The sequence below is a fragment of the Bombus huntii genome, chromosome 11 (assembly GCF_024542735.1).
Source record: "Bombus huntii isolate Logan2020A chromosome 11, iyBomHunt1.1, whole genome shotgun sequence".
NCBI lineage: Eukaryota > Metazoa > Arthropoda > Insecta > Hymenoptera > Apidae > Bombus > Bombus huntii.
The window spans coordinates 4368644-4387938 of record NC_066248.1 but is presented as its reverse complement, the minus strand read 5'-3'; the positions used below and the strand labels follow the sequence as shown (position 1 = coordinate 4387938).

The following is a 19295-nucleotide window of genomic DNA, read 5'->3' as shown; positions in this document are numbered from 1 at the left end:
GCAGTGAACTTCTCTCTGGCGTCGGACTATTTCAAGCTCTCGAAACGCGGCAGGACAAGAGAGAGAAGAAAACCAGTTCACCGCGCGCGTAGAGCTACGTGACTTACGTAAAATATAATACGCTTCCGAGGAAAGATGCGTCGTAACACACGTAAATACGTATGGGTACATACATACACGTACACATAGACGCACACGTACACGTACGTCATCACTTGGATCATTACTCGCAAAGGACAAAATTCATCGACTTACGTCAACTGCAGCTCCACTCTCAATCGATACACCACGATGTCTCTCTCACACTCTGTTCGTCTGCGTTGCTCTTTCACAGCCGTTCGCTTCGTCCCTTTGTTCCTATCGTCCCGGTAGATTCTCACCAATAAACACCAAAACAAAACCGAACCGGGATAAACGCATAGAAGGAAGGAAGGAAGGAACACAGGACTGTATATTTTCGACAGGATCTTCCTTCGTCACGATAATCACGGAGAACGGCGAAACGATAGGAAATAAGGGGGGACTAGCACGAATAGAGAGAAAGAAACAAGAGAAAAACGTCGAACACAACACACACGCGGGCCGCGATTCCGGCGCACAGCTGGTGGAACGTCGTCGCGCGCGTTACGCTGTGTCGGCCACTCGAAACTCCGGCTGGCGTTTCAAGGGCAAGGCTAGCCCTCGTCGTCGAAGGAACGCGGTATTATCATGGCTGTACGAATGAATGGTTACGCGTCCAACGATGCGAAAAACGGATTATACAACGAGTGACCTTGCCGCGAACCGAACCGAATTTTCGTCGTAGAGAATCGCAATCGACCCTGGTCGAGCTTTTGTTCCGTATCAAGAGGAGAAACCGTGCTCGTCGCGAACCGACTCCCTCGATGGACGCGACGATACTGAGGCGCCGGCGTGTTTATTGCCCCCACCACCGACCGCCCCCCGCTGGTTCTACCGACCTATCCCCACCACTCGCGCTCTCCTCTTTCCTTCTCCGTTTGAACCATGTAGGACTCTTCCCCTATCACGCTGCTCTCCCTACCACCAGCTTCCCATTCGACCCTCTCCTACCTTCATCCCGGGGTCTCAGCTGTCCTACGGGTGTTCTGCTTCAAAACCTTCTCCCTCCTACTCATTCTATCGTTTTATCCTCGTTCCTTCCGCGTCCTTTCCCTATTTCTATTCCTGTCGCTCGCAACCCTGATCCATCCTCAACATCCTTGTTCGCTAACGATTCCCCTACGTTGTTCCTCTCTTTCGTTATCCATCTCGCTCTTACCTACGTCGTTTAAGTTGGACCGTTCCTTTCTTTCACGCGGTTGAATTCGAGTCATAAACTGGGTCGTTATGTTCACGGTGGCACACGCGTGTTTTCGTCGTTCCTCGAGCTCTTTCTCGAGTTTTCTAGGGAAGAGGAATAAATACCGTGGCGAAACGTATTGAAAGCACAGGGCTTCCCCTTGGAATCTACGCTCTTTAAAGAGGGTAAAGCCTGACCGAGGATTAGCCGACCGAGTCTCTCGCGACGAATCCGACGTCAGTGACGTAAACTGCGCCAAGGATTCACCCTCTCGCGAGACCAGCGACTATGCAAATGTAGGCTGCGCTGAAAGAGCTGCGAATGTCGATCCTGCCACTTTCCACCGGGAGAATGACTGGTCGGAATGTGCAAGGGATTCTGCTTTTTCTATTGTTTTATCTTATATAATAGAGCCCATGTAGAATGTGATGAACTTTCGCAGATTCTTTTTTTAGCGAAGGGTCAAGGTGACTTCACTGGAGATCGTAATTTATAGTTTAAAAGTTAAAGGTTAATCCGTTTGCCTAGTCGAGTGACATTCAATTAAGTGTGCGAGTTCGATTTATTTTTAATAGATATTCTTCTTTACTGCAGGAGGAGAAAGTACTTTTTGCGAGATAGGAAATGTTTTTCTTTCTTTCTCTGCGAGATGTGGTAAAGATGAAGAGCGATGCATAGATGGAAAATTGGTTTAGGAAAGCTGCAGTTGTTTGATTGCACTCGTAAACAGTTTATGGAACGACTATTCGATGGAGGTAGAAAAATTTAGTTATCGCGCGATCCTTTCGGTCTTTTGCCGGACCAAATTCAATTATTCTCCTCAATTAACCTAGTTTTACTTGAAAAAAAGGCCGGGAACACGTTCTTCCACACCGTAGTTCTACGATTCCTTCGTAACGAAGTTTCTTTTATTTACACACCTAACAAACCTGCGTAAATATTGTAACACGGATTCGAAAAGTAAATCAGCGCGGCAGACATAATCCGTGCGCAAACGGAGAAACTAGCTTCGAAATAATCCGAAGATTTTCTTCTCTATGTTCATTTTTCACTCCAATTTTATCTTCTTATAACTTGATTTAGGTAGTAAATCAAGCGTACTAAAAATGTTATTATTTTACTTAAAGTCACGTGCAGCTTCTTTTTCATTCTGATAAATAATTTATTTAAGCAGATACCTCTTCAAAATTCTTATACCATTCTATACCACTCTATAGATAGAAACAACGTCGTCATAAATATTCTATTTTTACGAAGGAAATATCCTTCTGTTATATCCATTTAGAATTTTAACAAAGATTACACGTATCTAAAAAAGGAAGTCAAATTTTACACGTTTCATCCTCCTTATTTTACAAATCTCGCGAAATCCATACCATCGCCAAAATCTGCTTCCATCGACCAAACAATAGAGTTCATTTAGCTCGACAGCAGCGTTCGACAGAGTATCATATCTACTACCGTAAGAGACGCGAGTCAAATTGTAGAATTTAATCCGCTCTTCTTTCGCTGCTCTACAAAAACAAGATTTAATAAATCGTACGTAGTTTCATACTGATTTGGAACTTCACAACCGTACTGATCACACGTGTTTATAAAAAAAAAAAAAAAAGGGAAAAAGAAGAATTGCCCTTGCTCTTTCACTCGCTGATACTCGTCCGTATCAAAGAATAATTATAACAGAATTTCAACATTTTTACGTTCATATTGACTATCCTCATTTATAAAATAGAAAACGAAAAACGTAGAATTGTACGCTTGGATCTTTCGTTTTTCCACTATTCATGCAAAAACACGAGCCTCGGTAGGATTCTACTTCTGGCAAATGATCTGCCGTCGCATCGAATTAATCGTTCTCCATTCTCAATAATATATTCGAGGCACGTTCTACCGGAAGCCGCAATGCGATCGTAGGAGCGCAGCGGATAAAAAGCGAATGTTTACGCGACGGAAAATATAGCGATCGTTTAACAGTAAATCCTGCGCGATCGCATAAAGCGGTCGGTTAATCCGGCACGCATAAACGATAGAGTATAGCACTACGTTTCTCGGACCCAGTAGGGATAAAAATGATATTGTGCAATTATCGGGCATTCCATCCTTTTTTAGCAACGTTGGGAAAAAGAGAGAATAAAAAAACGTACACCTTCGATACGGGACCTTCTCTTCTTGCTAGGCGAGACCCACGCGGCCATTTATTACGGTATTCATTTATTAAGACCACCTGGGATGTGTGCTGTAATTATACTGCCTGAAACTGCGTGAAACCAGTTCGACAGTGAGCCTGGCGATAACTAAGGACAAGACTTGCTCTGTTCCGATCTTCTCGGATCTTCTCGATCGTCAGATGCTCAGCCATTATTGAACAGAGATTGTCTCGTTAACGTTTGACAAATTTATTTTTCCGACCTGAATTATCTTTCAAGAGTTTCACGAACTTTTGAACTTGTTACGCTACAAGTTTTGTAATTTAGTTGACACGCAGAATTGTAAAATGTATAAAGTTCTGACGAAAATGATAGAGACGAGAAAAAGTCTGTACTCTATCGTCTTCTATCGAACGATATTTTATTTCCTGCAATTTTTACATCATTTTCTATCGTTCTTATATCGCTTCCTTTCTTTGTGGGTCTTTGTGTCTAGAATTTTCGATTTTTTATTAAATCTATATCTCAACAGCGGGTAATCATTAGCGCGGTAATCGATGTTGGATGTTTCAATTATCGTTCCAATTATCGTTTCTTCTAATTAGTTTGTCGATTCGTTATTTTTAGCTTCTTCCTATTTCCAACATTATCACCAGGCACAGCCGGTTCTCGGCTTCCTATTATCACCTCGACCATTTGCTATTTGCAACCGGTGTTACTACTCTTTATTGTTACGACCACTTTTATCTTCACCGCGTGGTGGATTGGTCACGCAGCTTCGGTTCGTTCGCGTATCCTTCCCGTAATCTTGTTTACCTTCTTCTTTATCGTGCGACGTTCCCAAATTTTTCGGAAGCTTTCGGATCATCGATGGGTTTACGCTAAGCTGAATCTTAAACCTTTTCTTTTCTTTCTTTGAAATTTAATTAGCGGTATTTTGCCCGTTGAAAGTCTACACGTATAAGAAAATGCTGGATCCTTTGTCGCGATAATACACGGCCGTTCCACAGCTATAACGACGTAACTGCGATTTGTGAATTTCGAGACAAACGCGTTACTAGTATAGTACCTCAGCCGCATCTAATCGTCCCATTGTAAAAGTTTCCCAACGTCCCCAACATGCCTGGCCGCCGGATTATTATCGCATTTCTTAGCAATAACGACACGCGAGTATCATTTGCGACTAAGACACACTTCCAAGTAACTGCAGAATGCAACAACAATGTCGTGTATCGCAACGTTACGAAACATTCCCCTCGTTATTTCATCACGAGATTTTACTCAATGAAGTTGCTTTCTCTTCGTCTGCCGGAAGATTACCTTTTCGCGGTCGCTTCCCCACGACGATATATTTTATACTCTACTTTTGCATAAACTATAAAACACCGTGAAATATCGCAACGGTTTCGCCACAACGCGAACATCGTTGCTCAAATTAGAGCGATCTATCGAGGTATCGTGTGACGCGTAAGAAGGTAACTGAATGTTATCTTTTTCCATATCACTGTATCGGCAATAGCTGTCGCATGCAGAATGAAATATAAAAATCAGCGGCTCGTACCAACATTTAACCAAAGGTCGATTCCTTCTTCGGAGGAATCTAACGGGTACAGAGAGAAGGCGCGAGCGAACGATTTGGGTTAGACTATCCGATGGACGATAAATTATACGACTTGTTCCGGAAACAATCGGCAAGGTGAGACCATCTACGACGCGGCTTGCATTCTAATTTCCGCCGCGCTGATAGAGGCGCAGCTTTATTACCCTCGCATCTTGTTACGGTGAGTCACGAACAGGTTCCGCTTCGGAGCGGCGAATTTTAAATAATTTCAGCTTGTTATTCTTTCGCGACACGATGCTGTCATCGGCTCGATTTTACGCTATGCGGTCATCCGCCGGTATCCGACCAGGAAAGCACGACGAACATCGATCGAACGTGATTAATAATAATTCCGCTCGTGAAATGCATCCGGTTTCTTTTATTGCTTCCGCGAAATCGTTCTTGACGCGGCAAATTTTTTCACGAGAATTTGGATAACGTAGAAGATTTGGTTTGTTGTTTTAATACGCGCAGCGGACGTTTAGTGTGCACGTGCGACTCGGTTTGAGCCAGGTTTAAAGGTAGACTTAAACTGGCAAAAAGTAGAGAACGAAGTTTACGGATTTTTTGTTCTTATGGGACAGATTGAAGTGGCTTTGCGTGATGCATCGCGTGGTACGTCGCGTGTTTGTCCCGGAAGTGGTGGCGTTCCGAATATTTCAAGAACAGATCTGTTTTTTTTTTTTTTTTTTTTTAAATATGGTGATATGTTCGCTTGAAATACGAGCCGATGTACGTTTTTATGCATTCTCTGTTTTATTTTCTGTATTATATTTTAAGGTAGTTGAGCCTGAAGGAGTCGGTTTACAGAATGTTTTAGCTTTAATTTTGCAAAGGAATATGGTACGTTCGTGGCGCTGTGCTTCGCAAGAAGAGTTGACAAATATATCGATATATTTTCCTAATAGGAGATTTTATGGCTGCGACTTAATTCAGTTGTATGAAACGCTTTGTAGTTCTCGAATGGGAACTGGATTTATTATATGGAATAAATTTTATACGCGGAAGATGATAATCTCGAAGAGAATAATCATGCTGAAGCGGGCAAAGTTGGAAACGAATGAATCATAAAACGAAGGAAAGTAGCACGATACAAGTGAAAGCAAAAGGAAGAGGACAAAAGATTTCAAAGATAGAAGAAACGAGGAACTAGATTATTCTTATTTCAGCGGTCATTTATTATACTTGTTCTTCCTTTGTGTTTATCTTATTATCGTATCATGTTACGGAATTAAATTTGAATAAATTTAATTCCTCGTTGTTAAAAAAATACGGACTCGTTGTTTTGCTATCTCTTTCAGTAATAAAAAAACGAATGATTATTTTAGTAAAAACCTACAACTAGCAGCACTAGCGTTATAACAAAATGTATTATTTTCTATCGAATTTATCTTAATTTTTATCCTATTTCCAAGGAAATGAATTCTCCGTTCCACAAAAATTCAACAAATCTTTTTTATTTATTTGCGATCCGTACCTTCCGGCTTTTGACGTCTTCCGGCTGTGCCTCCATTTGCGATATCTTATCTTGTCGTATCTTATACCCGCCACAAAACCTACCTTCCTGCCCTTATAATCGCACTAAATTAGAATTAAAAGCAAAAGTAAGCTCAACATAGATCACAATTTGAACCGAAATGAAGCTTAAACGTCTTATAAACATAAACCTACCCTACGCTTGTTCTTTTTCACACATCGCACTAATATTTCGGACAGTTCTAACAACATTTCTATTCCATTGGATTGACAACTAAGCGATTGCGGATTCTGTCAATACCATCGAATGAGAAAATCCGCAATCACTTAGTTGCCAACCCAACAATACTATTCCAACGATATATCGTTACGCGCGTCTTTCTCATCGTTCAAAACGAATTCCACAGTCGCAAGTTAATTAATACGCAGCCAAAAACTGTCGCGTAATTCAACAAATGTCTAGAACAAAACGATAAAACTACCAATATTCGCGAGCTGAAATTGTTCGCTCGTGAAATTATCGTTAGAGTTATCTCGGAATTATCGCGACATCGTTTCTCGCGATAAACAGCCGAGAATATCAGACAGTCGAACAAGATCACAGACCGTGAATTAGTTCGTTTCGCTATCGCCAAGCCTTTGTAGTCTTCGCGCTGCAGATTACCGCAGATACCAATAAAGTTATCTGCGGTTAAAATCGAAAGTATACGCCGCCGGCCTGGATTACATTAACAATTCAGTCATGGTGTCAGTCATGGTCCGTTCAAACGTTATTCAATGCTCCTAGGCGTGACCGGACCGTGAACGTTCGAACACCATTGCGGAGAACGTGGCCCAGGTAACCGGAACCGTTTCGTCCAACATCGCAAACACTCTGCCTTTCTCGCGGTGATCGGTACACGCGGAAAGATCAGCAGATCCGAGGTGTGCCCGTGTCACGAGCTCGTTTTACCTTTAAAAAGTGCCAAATATACTCGCGCGTACGCGATTAGCGTAGGCGGTATTAAGGCAAATTCGATGAATCATAGAGCTACCAGCAAGCATCATCGCAACTTTCTCTTTATGTTTCGTCATTGTAGTCATTCAGCTGGTTACAAGTCGCGTTCTTCGAACGGAGTTGGCGAATTTTCTGAGAGAAAGTTTTGCTTCTTTCGAGCTAAGCAGCTTGAGGAGATCAATTTTACAAAACCAATGATTTTTAATATACACAAGCGTGACTACTTCGTGTTGTAGTCTGCAACAGACAGGGTTGGATTTGTTGAATTTCCAGATTCCAGGTAAAGGATGATTCTAGTAGAAAGGCTTCTCGTTAAATTTATACAGAATTTCATAGACTATTTCATAGACGCGAGACTTTATTCGTTGCCTAAATCGTACACTATATGTTGGAAACACGAACTCTACTAGATTAACAGAAACTAAATGTTTAGCTCGTGAAAACAAGGATTCTCCTCGTATGCTAATTTCCCTAATCAGTCATCTTATTCCTGTGCATTTCGTTACATTGGTATACATTTATAACGTAAGAACATATTGCTCAGACGTTCTAATCTCATTGCGATGCCATTTCCAAATCCAAAAATTCACTTGCACTTGTAGCTCTATCCTTCAACGTTGATAGCAGATCGAGGGTCACCCTTTGCCTATTGTCCTCTGTTCGATCTTCTCGCGTATTGTTTACACAACATAATAAACGTGAAATACGCATTGTTTACCGAAACAAGTAAGTTGGAACTTACCATAGTGGCACGAGTCGAAGGAAGATGCCAAGGTCGTCAAGGAGCAAGACAAATTGTACTGCAATCGTTTATGCAAAAGCCAGAATAAACAAGAGAAATATCTTCTTTCAGCCAACAAGCCGCCGCTGTTGATAACACTTCCTTTTTTTCTTCTTACGATACGAGATATCAAGCGACAAGAAAATATTTACGGACGTCGCGGCCTAACTTCTTCGACCTATCTATGTCGTATTCGTCGAAACAAATGCCAAGTGATTCTCTTTAGCAATTGACGTAACGATAGAACTCGTAGATACGATTGCGCCAACATATACCGAGTAGACTCGGAGATAAGCTGGTTTTACGTTAGTCCAGTTTGGCCGGATCGAGTAATTACGTTTCACTGGTTCGACTGCAGATCGAACGATGTCTACGTTGTTCCAGTCTTTTACGAACCGTTTTCGAAACAACATTGTCTGTACTGGCGATGGATCAGAAAAAGTAGATTTTCCACGAACGACGACACTGTACTGAAACGAATAGACACCGTTTACGCTGTTCCAGTTACAATCCGATGCCGGACTGAATCACTGGACCAGGACGCTCCTGGACCAGTGTAGAACCAGCTCTACGATTGCTTCGCATCTTCCCTCTGATTATCCTCTTTATTTCATATCGCGGTATTCCTCACACGGTATTATGCTACGTATATACGTATTATTAAATTGTTGCAAAAGTTTCTTTCGTTTTATTATTTATACATTAATTGTCTATGATTCATTTTGTAGTAATACAACAAAATACAAAATGGATCATAGATAATTGAATAAAATAACGTGGCACAAACAACTTAATGCAATATCGGAGGTGTTGAAGAGAAAACCGGATAATTTTAGAATTATTTATATATTAATTGTCTATGATCCATTTTGTAGTAATAGAACAAAATACAAAATGGATCATAGATAATTGAATAAAATAACGTGGCACGAACAACTTAATGCAATATCGGAGGTGTTGAAGAGAAAACCGGATAATTTTAGAATTATTTATATATTAATTGTCTATGATCCATTTTGTAGTAATAGAACAAAATACAAAATGGATCATAGATAATTGAATAAAATAACGTGGCACGAACAACTTAATGCAATATCGGAGGTGTTGAAGAGAAAACCGGATAATTTTAGAATTATTTATATATTAATTGTCTATGATCCATTTTGTAGTAATACAACAAAATACAAAATGGATCATAGATAATTGAATAAAATAACGTGGCACGAACAACTTAATGCAATATTGGAGGTGTTGAAGAGAAAACCGAATAATTTTAGAATCCAAATGAAAACTCATAGCATCATCGGTAGCCGATGCTTCACATATTTATGGGAAATTTAAAGATGCTGAAATGTAGGGATTGCGCACAGTGACGACACATCTACATACGAAACATCGTCGAACGTTCGACAATTAACAGAAGCAAGATACCAGAACACCCATCGCCCTCCGTTTCTCTCGTTGAAACAGCCAAATAACAAAATCCATCTGTTCAGAAGCAACCGGGATAAAAGGAAGATAATTTTACAGTTCGCACGAGCACATCGCCAAAAACAACAGCGAATCGCCCTAAATTCACTCGGGCTTGCTCGTAAAGCTCGCTAATCTCGCTGCACCATGCAACGTGCCACGAGCTTTTGTATTACCTTCAGCTTACACAGGTCGCAAACGCTGGCCGGCCGTGTAGCTTTGGCATAAATCGCGTCTCATTTTCGTCCGCGGGCGACGTGCACGCGGCAGTAAACGAATTTCCAACGGTCGGCAATGGCCACGGGAACCACGGGAATTCGCCTTTGAGCGCGTTATTACGCGCGTAGACGACGCATCACGGTCGCGTGCGTTTCACGCCGGAAACCGTGGCCGCGGTCGGTGAACGTTCCCGGAAGCGGCGTGTTTCACCTGGTGCGTCGCGCCGTAGAAAAAAAAAAAAAAAAAAGAAAAGAAAAGAAGAAACGGAAGAAATTGGAAGAGCGCACGCGGCTGCAAATTTTCTGGGATTCGTCTCGCGAACCTTGTAACCGGCGTGTAATTTAATCGGATTTAATTAATCGGTCGAGCGGAGCACGGCTGGCCGTCGCGCGGGGAAAAACTGGTACTCGGAACCTGGTGCGCCGGTACTTCGGCGTAAATCGTCCAGTTTTTGAGGGAATTACAGATGAGACGGGAGGTTTCCAGTTTGCTCCCGGGTTTCCCTTGGTGAACTGTACACTGTCAACGACGCATTGTTTTAGCTTCTTTGGATAAGTCATTTCTTGGACGCGCGTAATTTCGAGAATTTCAAGGACGACCAGGCGGAGGGTACGAATTACGAATTGGCGGTAACGATCGTTAGGAGTTATGAAATTTCCTGGCGGTTTTTTACTTGCGGAGAGAACTGGTTTGGTTTGGTTTTTTTTATTTTTTTTTGTTTTCACAAGGAAATTTCGGGGATGGGACAGCGACGAATGAATTACGAAATGGTAGTAACGAGGAATTGGATGTGCAGGTGTTTTATCGTAGGAAGTTGTATTCCGATTTAGACAATTAAAATTATTATCGGAGATTACTGGTATTCATCGTTAGTGCTGCTGTCCGACCGAAGCTCTTGACTGGGTTTTCAACGTATCGGAGCTTATTGCGCACAGCGTGCAATGATAATGTCGAGAAACAAATAGTATTTTATAGGGGAAACTAATTTTAAGTTTTGGGGGGAATCGCGCGAGTTTCGAAGTTTCCACGAATTGCATGAAACTTGCATGAAACGAAGACGAGAGTTGTTTGAGAATTTTGGGCATGATACAGTGGTGACACGAGTTGCCAAATAATTATAATATTCAAAAGTAAATGATTCGATCGAAAATTACTTGCAAGGAGAATAGTTTTGAGTTCCCCGAGTTACACGACGTGTTTCCGTTTGAAGGATTTCCGTAAGAAAGCAGGCAAAATAGTAGAATAAGCTAATTGCCATGGATAGATGATCAGATATTTCAAAGACAGAGTTTCCGGAAGAAAAGATCTAAAAGGTGACAAACCATGTAATTAATTCAGATAACAAGAAGGATTACGTGAAACAGAGATGTTAACATACAAGATCGATATCGATATGTTCTAATTATCGGATGAGATTGTGAAGATTTTTCTACGGATGCGAGTCTAAAGAAGATTCTCAGCTGCTTAGAAATTGTTCGTTTCGAACACGTTAAGAAACGTGCGCACGATCGTGTTAAGAAACAGATAAAAGATAGAAAATGAAATATCGCTCTTTTTAAAGGCGCAGCTTCCTCCTCAACCGTATTATTATGCCACCGACGATAAAACACAAGTCACGCGTAACACTCTGTACTTATCAATAACGATAAAATTTTATCGTCATTCCGAGCTCATTAAAGTCTGCTTAATTACCGCAGCATCCTCCAAATCACGATCGACGATCTCTATAACCGTATCGCGAAACATACGTTGAAATCTACAGAAAATGTAACAAAGGAGACGCGTTCCATTGTTGTTTCTACGGCACGTAAACCCGAAAAACTTCTCACCGTTAAAAACTTTCCAATTCCCCTTGAGATCTCTCGACGACCATACTTTTTACGATCTCGATTAATTATTCGTGCCGAAATATTTACGTATTTTCCTTATTATTTAAACACCTGCATTCTGCCTGAAATATGCTCTCGTTACTAAAACTCTCAAGAGCATCTACGAAAGTACTTTCGGAAATATCCCAGTGAAACACGGTCGAACAATCAAATTGCCTGTTGGTTGCCGATGATAACGTAAAACACATTGCGTCATAGGCTTTTTTCTCCAGTTTTTCTACACGGTAGCATCTCTTTGCTTATCTAAATAACGTCCCCTTGGATTTTATTGGCCACAGCTGTCCTCCTTCGGAGTTGGTAACCCCGATGCACACGATATTCATCGATGGCTGCTTGCGATCGTCGACGAACGTAAATCTTTCGCTAGCCAAATGTTACCTGTCTGCGACGTACTGTATCGTAATTTTCAAACAAATCGTTCCAACATTTATATCTCTTTGATTCTCCATCCTAAGGTTTCTCGCGTTCGTACGATCTCGTTTCGTTTCAGTTTCGCATTCGGTCGAATTTCGCGTAGCTTTATTTTCATAACAAAACTACGCTGTATATCGAACGACGAATTCGTGGAATCGGCGGGGAGACCAAATTAGGAAATTGATCGAATGCGTGGCGGACAAAAAGGACGACGGGGGCGGCTTCGTGTGGAAAAATTGAACTTTCGAAGGAATAGGAAGAGGGACAAAAGTCTAGGGAAATGTCGCTTCTCTAGAATAACAATATAATTATGCTGTACATATTTTCGTATATACTATATGTGTATATACGACTAAAGAGACACTCGGTGATTGTCGAGGTGATATTGGCTTGGCAACTAAGTGATTGCGGATTTTGTCAATATCATCTAATGACAAAATCCGCGATCACATGGTTGCCACCCAATAGAAGGTCGACCAGAGTGCGCTTAATTTTAGACGCTAATTAAAATTTGGTCCGCGGCACTGGGATCGTGCGAGAGGTCTCTGATGGATTTTAAGTCCTTGATTTAGTATAGCGTCGTTGGTATATATTGAGATATGTATAATTTCATGTGCTAGACTAGATTAGGATATAACCTAACAAACACGAAGATGGTACCCCGCTGGGGGTAGCCACCCACGTGATAATCAAGCAGCCAAAAAATTCTACCAAATGTCCAAATCGGACAAACTGTGAATGTAAACAACTAAATAAAAAAAAAACAAAGAAAAAGACTGGGTTAGCTGCGCAGTAGTGATACTTGCATGTGAATATCAGTGTGTGCAAGTATGCGTGCGCGCGGCGTCTGGAAAACAAAGGAATGTAAACTGTTCAGTGAACAGTCTGGTATGGAAGAAAGTGCCGAGACGCGTGCAAGCGTGTATCGATGAATATCTTTGAAATCCTTTATCAAATGAATATATAACTATCGTAATATCAATTCTAAGTGAAAATTTAGCGTTACTATACCATTATTTCGGCTATTAAGATCCAAAATTCTCGGTACGGTATATTTCTTTCTAAACGCGGTATGTACGAACGCGAGAGAGAAACAGTCACCGAGAATGATTTAAAGTAGAGCGCTCCTGGAGACTGTGTTTGCGAGCATCCACGGTGTCATTAAAACGCGGCGATTTATCGTGATTTATATCACGGCTGTCGGATTTAATGCGACGGTCATCCGATTATGTTATTACAAGCGTGGGCGTCATTTTGATATACGTCTTCGCAGCTCTTAAAATATGCACACGGCGTCCGTGTCCCCTGTTCCGTGTATACCGCCATCTCCAACCCTCCAGATGGAAATTTATGCGCGTAAGCGCGCGCTCGTCCGCTCATTAACCGTTTAATCGACCGATCGTTTTATGGGAAAGGAGTCTACCCGGTTCTTTCCCCCGTACCTTTCGTCGAATACTTGGCAATTTTGCCAGACGATTCTATAGCTCGTTACATATTTCCTTCGCAATATTTCCCTCTATCTGCCAGCGATTTTCTATTTAAACGAATGCCTTTCAGTCTGCAGAATAGCGCCGAAGCGATAGAATCTTCGCGCGAGTAACGAGCGATCTGTCGCTTCGGTGTATCTTCGAGATCTAAAAACTTCAGGTATTTTGATAATTTTGTCGGGCGATTCCGCAGATCTCGATCGATGCTGCGATCGACAGTTTGCGAAGTTCGGAGAATAGCGTCGAAGTAGTAGAATTTTCGCGAGTAACGAGCGATCTATCGCTTGATAGTCGCCGATTATGCGAAACAGTCGCAGATTCCGTGTATCTTGACGATCTCCTGAATATTTCCCACTTGCAGACGACTTTCGAATTCCTCGAATCGAGCAAAGGAATCGAAATTTGGCAAATAGCACCGAAGCAACGAGTAGTCTCTCGTAATTGAAAAAATGTCTAAAATCGCATACAAGTTCGAAGCGGATTTTCCTAATTCTTCGATAAGCTTGAGAACATGCGATCCGCATCTTCGACGGACGAGACGTTTCGTCACAAACTTCGTATCTCTCGCTCTAATTTCTCCATTTCTTCGGTAGAAATTTCATACGGCGGTCACCGATATCGTCGATCTGATCGCCAAGCGGAATCGCCGCGACTACGAGCTTCGCGTAAAATCACCATGCTTCGACGAAAGGAGAGAATACTTTGACGTCGGAGAACCCTGACGTTTTTAGACCGACGTAGAAGCGGAGGCAGCCACGAAAAGTATCGAATCAATATTTGTTATCGGACGAATTCCAGATGCTCCGTGCGATTTCGCCTCGCAAAGTGGAATTTGTTCGTGCGTCAGCATTAAACTTCAGGTTTCGCGTGGGCGGCGGTGCAGCCCCGGTGAAATCGATTAAACCGCGCGCTGAAAATCGTACAACGTAAATACACAGGCGGACGGGGTGGGGCCATTTTCTAAAACGAGATTGCGTAACAAGTTACAAAACCGTATATTAGATTCTATCTTCGACTTTGTTTTCACCGCCGTTTTAACGGACATTAAAGGACATTTCCGATCGTTAAAACGAAATGAAACAACTTTCTGAATATCACGAAATTGCTACAAGTAACACGGCAATAGTATCTAACTCGTTTAAGAACGCGTTTAACGTTGTTGCGCTATTTGAGTTTCTCCCTTTCGTTTCGACAAGTCGAAATAATCATCGGATATAACGGCGCTTGTCGAGCTGTTCGAGTCTGTAATATCGAAATGAACCGAGAAAATCGCCCGTTTCAATTATTATTTGCGTCTTTGTTCGTAGAACCTATTGGCGATCCGGTGTTCTAATTAAACAACGCAATTTTCCCTCCGTTTCCAGACTCCGGTATATACAGGGTGTCCTGGGTTTTAACGCCTGAACGTTGTCGATTTATCGTAGGTACGAGTCTATTGTAGATAAGAGGAAAATGTTACGTAAACGTAGATCGTTTAAAGCTTTCTCAGCAAGTTGCGACAAAAGTATGAAATACGAAGGAAACGGTGGAAGACTCGCCGCTTATTTACCTTTGCTCTGCTTATTCGAAGATAGCTGATTCTCCATCTCGAGATGATCCAGTTAGATACCAAAGTGAAACGAAATAGAAACGCACTTAATAGATTCCATTTTCGGTCGTTGTCAATTTCTCGTATCGTCAAGAACGGTGGATGTCTTTCTCTTTTTTTCTTTTTTTTTTTTTTTTTTTTTGGTTGTGAGAGCCTGGCCACTCTGTGTAGATAAGCGATAAGTAGACCGTGGACTTCTCCGTGTGATTTCACGTTTTCGCGAGAAGGACCGGGGAAATGGAAGTCGCATGGTAATTTGTTTCGCTTGCCACAATACTAAATTTACGGCGAGCACCTCGCTTTGAATATTTTATACATTTTCGTATATTACGCGCGTCGCCTGATTTTTTTTCCAGCTACAAATTTGTCAGAAGCGGATAAAAATCCGGGTTCTGGCGAATAAGTAACTGCAACGTATACAGATGTGGTAAACGAGATAAGTTACGACCATTTTCCCCAGCAGAGTCGTTGAAAAACGTAAAATTTCTGTTGAAGATTAGGAGATTTGGAATAAAACGGCGTTGGATCATGTGAACGAAACATAAAATTCGCGCTTAGCAGGCGTAAAATGTTTTTAAACACGTTTGAACGATATGGTTAAACGTTGTTTCGGCTGAACATTTTTCAGTTTAGCGCACGCAAGTATTTGGTAAAAGCCGCTACAGCACGAAGTTCGCGTAATTAATGCGTACAAAATAGACGAAAAGGAGATATGTTAGGTCTTCATTTTTTAGTTTTATTTTTCCAGTCGGACAACGCAACGAAAAATCGTATCCGCGCGCGAACAACGATAACATTTTTCGGCGTTATGCTCGCTATTGCGAGTAATTTCCTGATGTAAGGTTAAATACCTTCCGAGCTTACGCTGCGCTTTCCAACGCGCAGTATTCATTCGCGTAATAACGATCAGTATTAATTTCCAGAATTGTTCAGATCGTACCGTACTTCCTTCCGAGTTGAAGCTTTCTTTCCAAACTCTTTCTTTCCTCATTCCCTTTATTCTATTTTCCAATTTCTATCATCCTATCTTTATTTCTATATATTACATTATATTTCTAGTTTCCTTTTGTTGCAGTTTCAGAAAAAAGCTAATGTATAATAAACTTCCATTCGGTACTTGCTACATCTTTTTCGTCGATTTGTCAATTTCCCTTTAGATCGAAGCGTTAGATTCAACCAGAGTCAAACATACCAGTTTTACTCGCACTATTGTTGTATTTTCTAATTTTCAAGCGTATGATATATCTTGAAACAATTTCCAAGATGCAAGATGCTGCTTTTCTTTCGCGCGTTTCACAAAAAAAGGTGGACATGAAAGAATGTCGAATTGAACTCGACATAGGAGTGCAAAGGGTTAAAAGACGTTTCAGCAGCAAGTTGACCAACGAAGCGACATATCCCAAACGATGAAGTTAAAAGAGACATCCTGTATAACAATAGGAAATTTAAAAAATCATAGCAACGCGTCTAACATCGTCGCTTTTCTCCATTTATCGACTCGATCGAGACGCCTGCCGAACGTCTGAAATTACAAAATTATCGAAACAGCGTTAGAACCTCTGCTCTACCAAAAATCCAAACCTTTTGCATGGAGACTTTCCTTCAGGACGACAAATTAATTTCGGTCGGCAGATTACAAAATTATCGAAAGAGCGTTAGAACGTCTGCTCTACCAAAAATCCAAACCTTTTGCATGGAGACTTTCCTTCAGGACGACAAATTAATTTCGGTCGGCGGAATCGCCGGGCTCTGATGTTATTCCTCGGACGCGGAATGCGTCGATTCATCGTTGCTGGAAGCTGGCTGATCCGCCGGTATAATCTGGTCGGCAGATCTCGACGAGAGGCGGGCGTAGATGGCGAGTTTAGACAAGGGTTGCCGCTAAATGGATTCGAGCTGGGCGAGTAAAGCACGACGAGCGAGCGAGCGAACGAAGCTAGACGCTTTCACTCGTAGCTGTGCAGCAGTTCGACAGGCCACGGGATCGCGATTGCTCTGGCGTATCGCGACAACGACGACGACGACGTTGAAAGCGAGTCGCGTGGTAAAAGCGTAGCGAACCTCGCAAAGTGTCTGCAGGCTCTCTGACACGCGGACAATCTCGTTACGCGTCGAGCTGAAAAATTCAACGCTTCTGCATGTTTCTCGGCAGATGATTGTTCCTTTCTTCGTCGCCCTGTCGCATCGTTTGCTCGTTACAAGCGTTAAAGAGTCGATCAGAGAGACTTTAAACGGATCTATCGACTTGTTGGATTTTGCAAAATAGTCGGCCATAAGATTCGAACACTCGTTATGCGGAACGTTCCGAAACTTCATTAGCATTCTGATAACATTGGACTATCGTGATTACGTTGATGCAGTTGCAAACTAATTTGCAAACGTGTACAGTAGCTACAAGATATTTAACGCAAGCACGCGGGTACGTATTAGGTTGTCCGACATGTTTCTTTCATTTTATAAGGAAACAATGTGTTTTATCGTTGAAGTGGTCATCACGTCTAGGAAAACTCTTCGTCTGGTCTTTTTAGTTTTCTCAAGCACCGAAGCCATCGACAGCGTATAAACAATAGACTGGGACGAAGGCAGACCATAAACAGTAGACAGGCGCCGATGGCTCCCGGGTTTTCAGTTATAGGGTAGACTAGGGTACACTACTTGTACTTGCACTTCTGCGTTAAAATATATTTTCTACTTTTCAATTTATCCACGCGTTCCTCTGTTCGTACATCTAATAATCTCAACATTTATATTAGTTTGTTGAATTATGCACGAACATAATAATAGAAATGGTACGAAATGGATTATACCTAATTCAATAAAATAATATAAAACAGAAATTCTTGTTCGTCTATTATCGTCTTATGAAACGAAAGAAACTTCTCGGACGACCTGATATATCTCGCGGAGATGACAAAAGCGAGCAAACAAGCAATTATCTGGCATATTAACGAGCCTCGTTCGTTACGTGTCTAAGACAATAGTTCATGGAATTCAGAACGTGTATTAATTCTTCGCCAAATGCGTATTTGCAGTAACTTCTACGTACCTATTTATACAGAGTATTCAGGCTATTACTTTCCAACGTTTTTCCCGCGAACGACGAGGATCAGTGAAGAGATGAATAGTTCAAAGTCAACTACACATGTTCGCGATAACATGATCTTCGCAGGTGCAGAAATCCACGTGCACTTCTTACGGTTGCGATACTTTTTCTAAGCGGAAACCTACCTTTTCTTTGTATACGTCGAATGTTCTACGAAAAAGAATATCGGACCAACACGATGGAAAACTGATCGGAAAATATTTTAATTTCGTAGAATATCGTACGACGTACGAGGAACGATGTAATGCAACGTAACTCTTTGTATTTACGTTTTCTTCGTCTCATACAATAATAAATTCTAGGAAATTAAAGTTGAGATAAGTCTTTTAAACCGGTCAATTTTCCATCGTATTATCGTAATACATCGTGGTGGAATGACGGGAGCATTTGATGTATACGCAAAAAAAAAGGCAAGTTGATATACGCAAAAGAGAGAGAGAGAGAGAGAGAGAGAGAGAGAGAAGGTCTCGTGCAAGATGCATGTGCAATTTTACACTTGCGAGAAAAATATTATCGCGAATACGCAGTTCACTTCCAGCCATTCATCTTTTTCCCCTTTCATCTTTCCCTCGTTTCTACTTGCCTTCCGTTTACGGAAAAGGCTACGCCGGCAGCACTAATAACGTGAACACCCTATGTATACACGCACATTGCCAGATCGGATTCACATTTTACCCGTATAATTATGACAGTCGCGTCTCGTCGCAGTGTCGATGAAGTTTCCAAATGTTTCACATAATACACACACACGCCAGCGTCCAGCCGCTCTCCGCGCCTATGAAAATTCCATTTTCCTATACGCGTTGTATGAATAAATCTCGTGC

The 19295-nt window shown here is 41.6% G+C and overlaps 1 protein-coding gene and 1 long non-coding RNA gene across 9 annotated transcripts in view; one reads left to right on the top strand and one right to left on the bottom strand.

The window, feature by feature from the left end:
- The window catches only part of LOC126871415 (ankyrin repeat domain-containing protein 50), a 218180-nt gene extending 217269 nt beyond the window's left edge, over positions 1 to 911 (bottom strand). For all 8 annotated transcript variants that reach the window (XM_050630200.1, XM_050630201.1, XM_050630194.1 and 5 more), the window contains exon 1: positions 256 to 911. The gene's annotated coding sequence lies outside the window, so the exon portion shown is untranslated. The remainder of the gene's footprint in view (positions 1 to 255) is intronic.
- The window catches only part of LOC126871471 (uncharacterized), a 152085-nt gene that overhangs the window by 53924 nt on the left and 78866 nt on the right, over positions 1 to 19295 (top strand). The gene's annotated exons all lie outside the window — the stretch shown is intronic.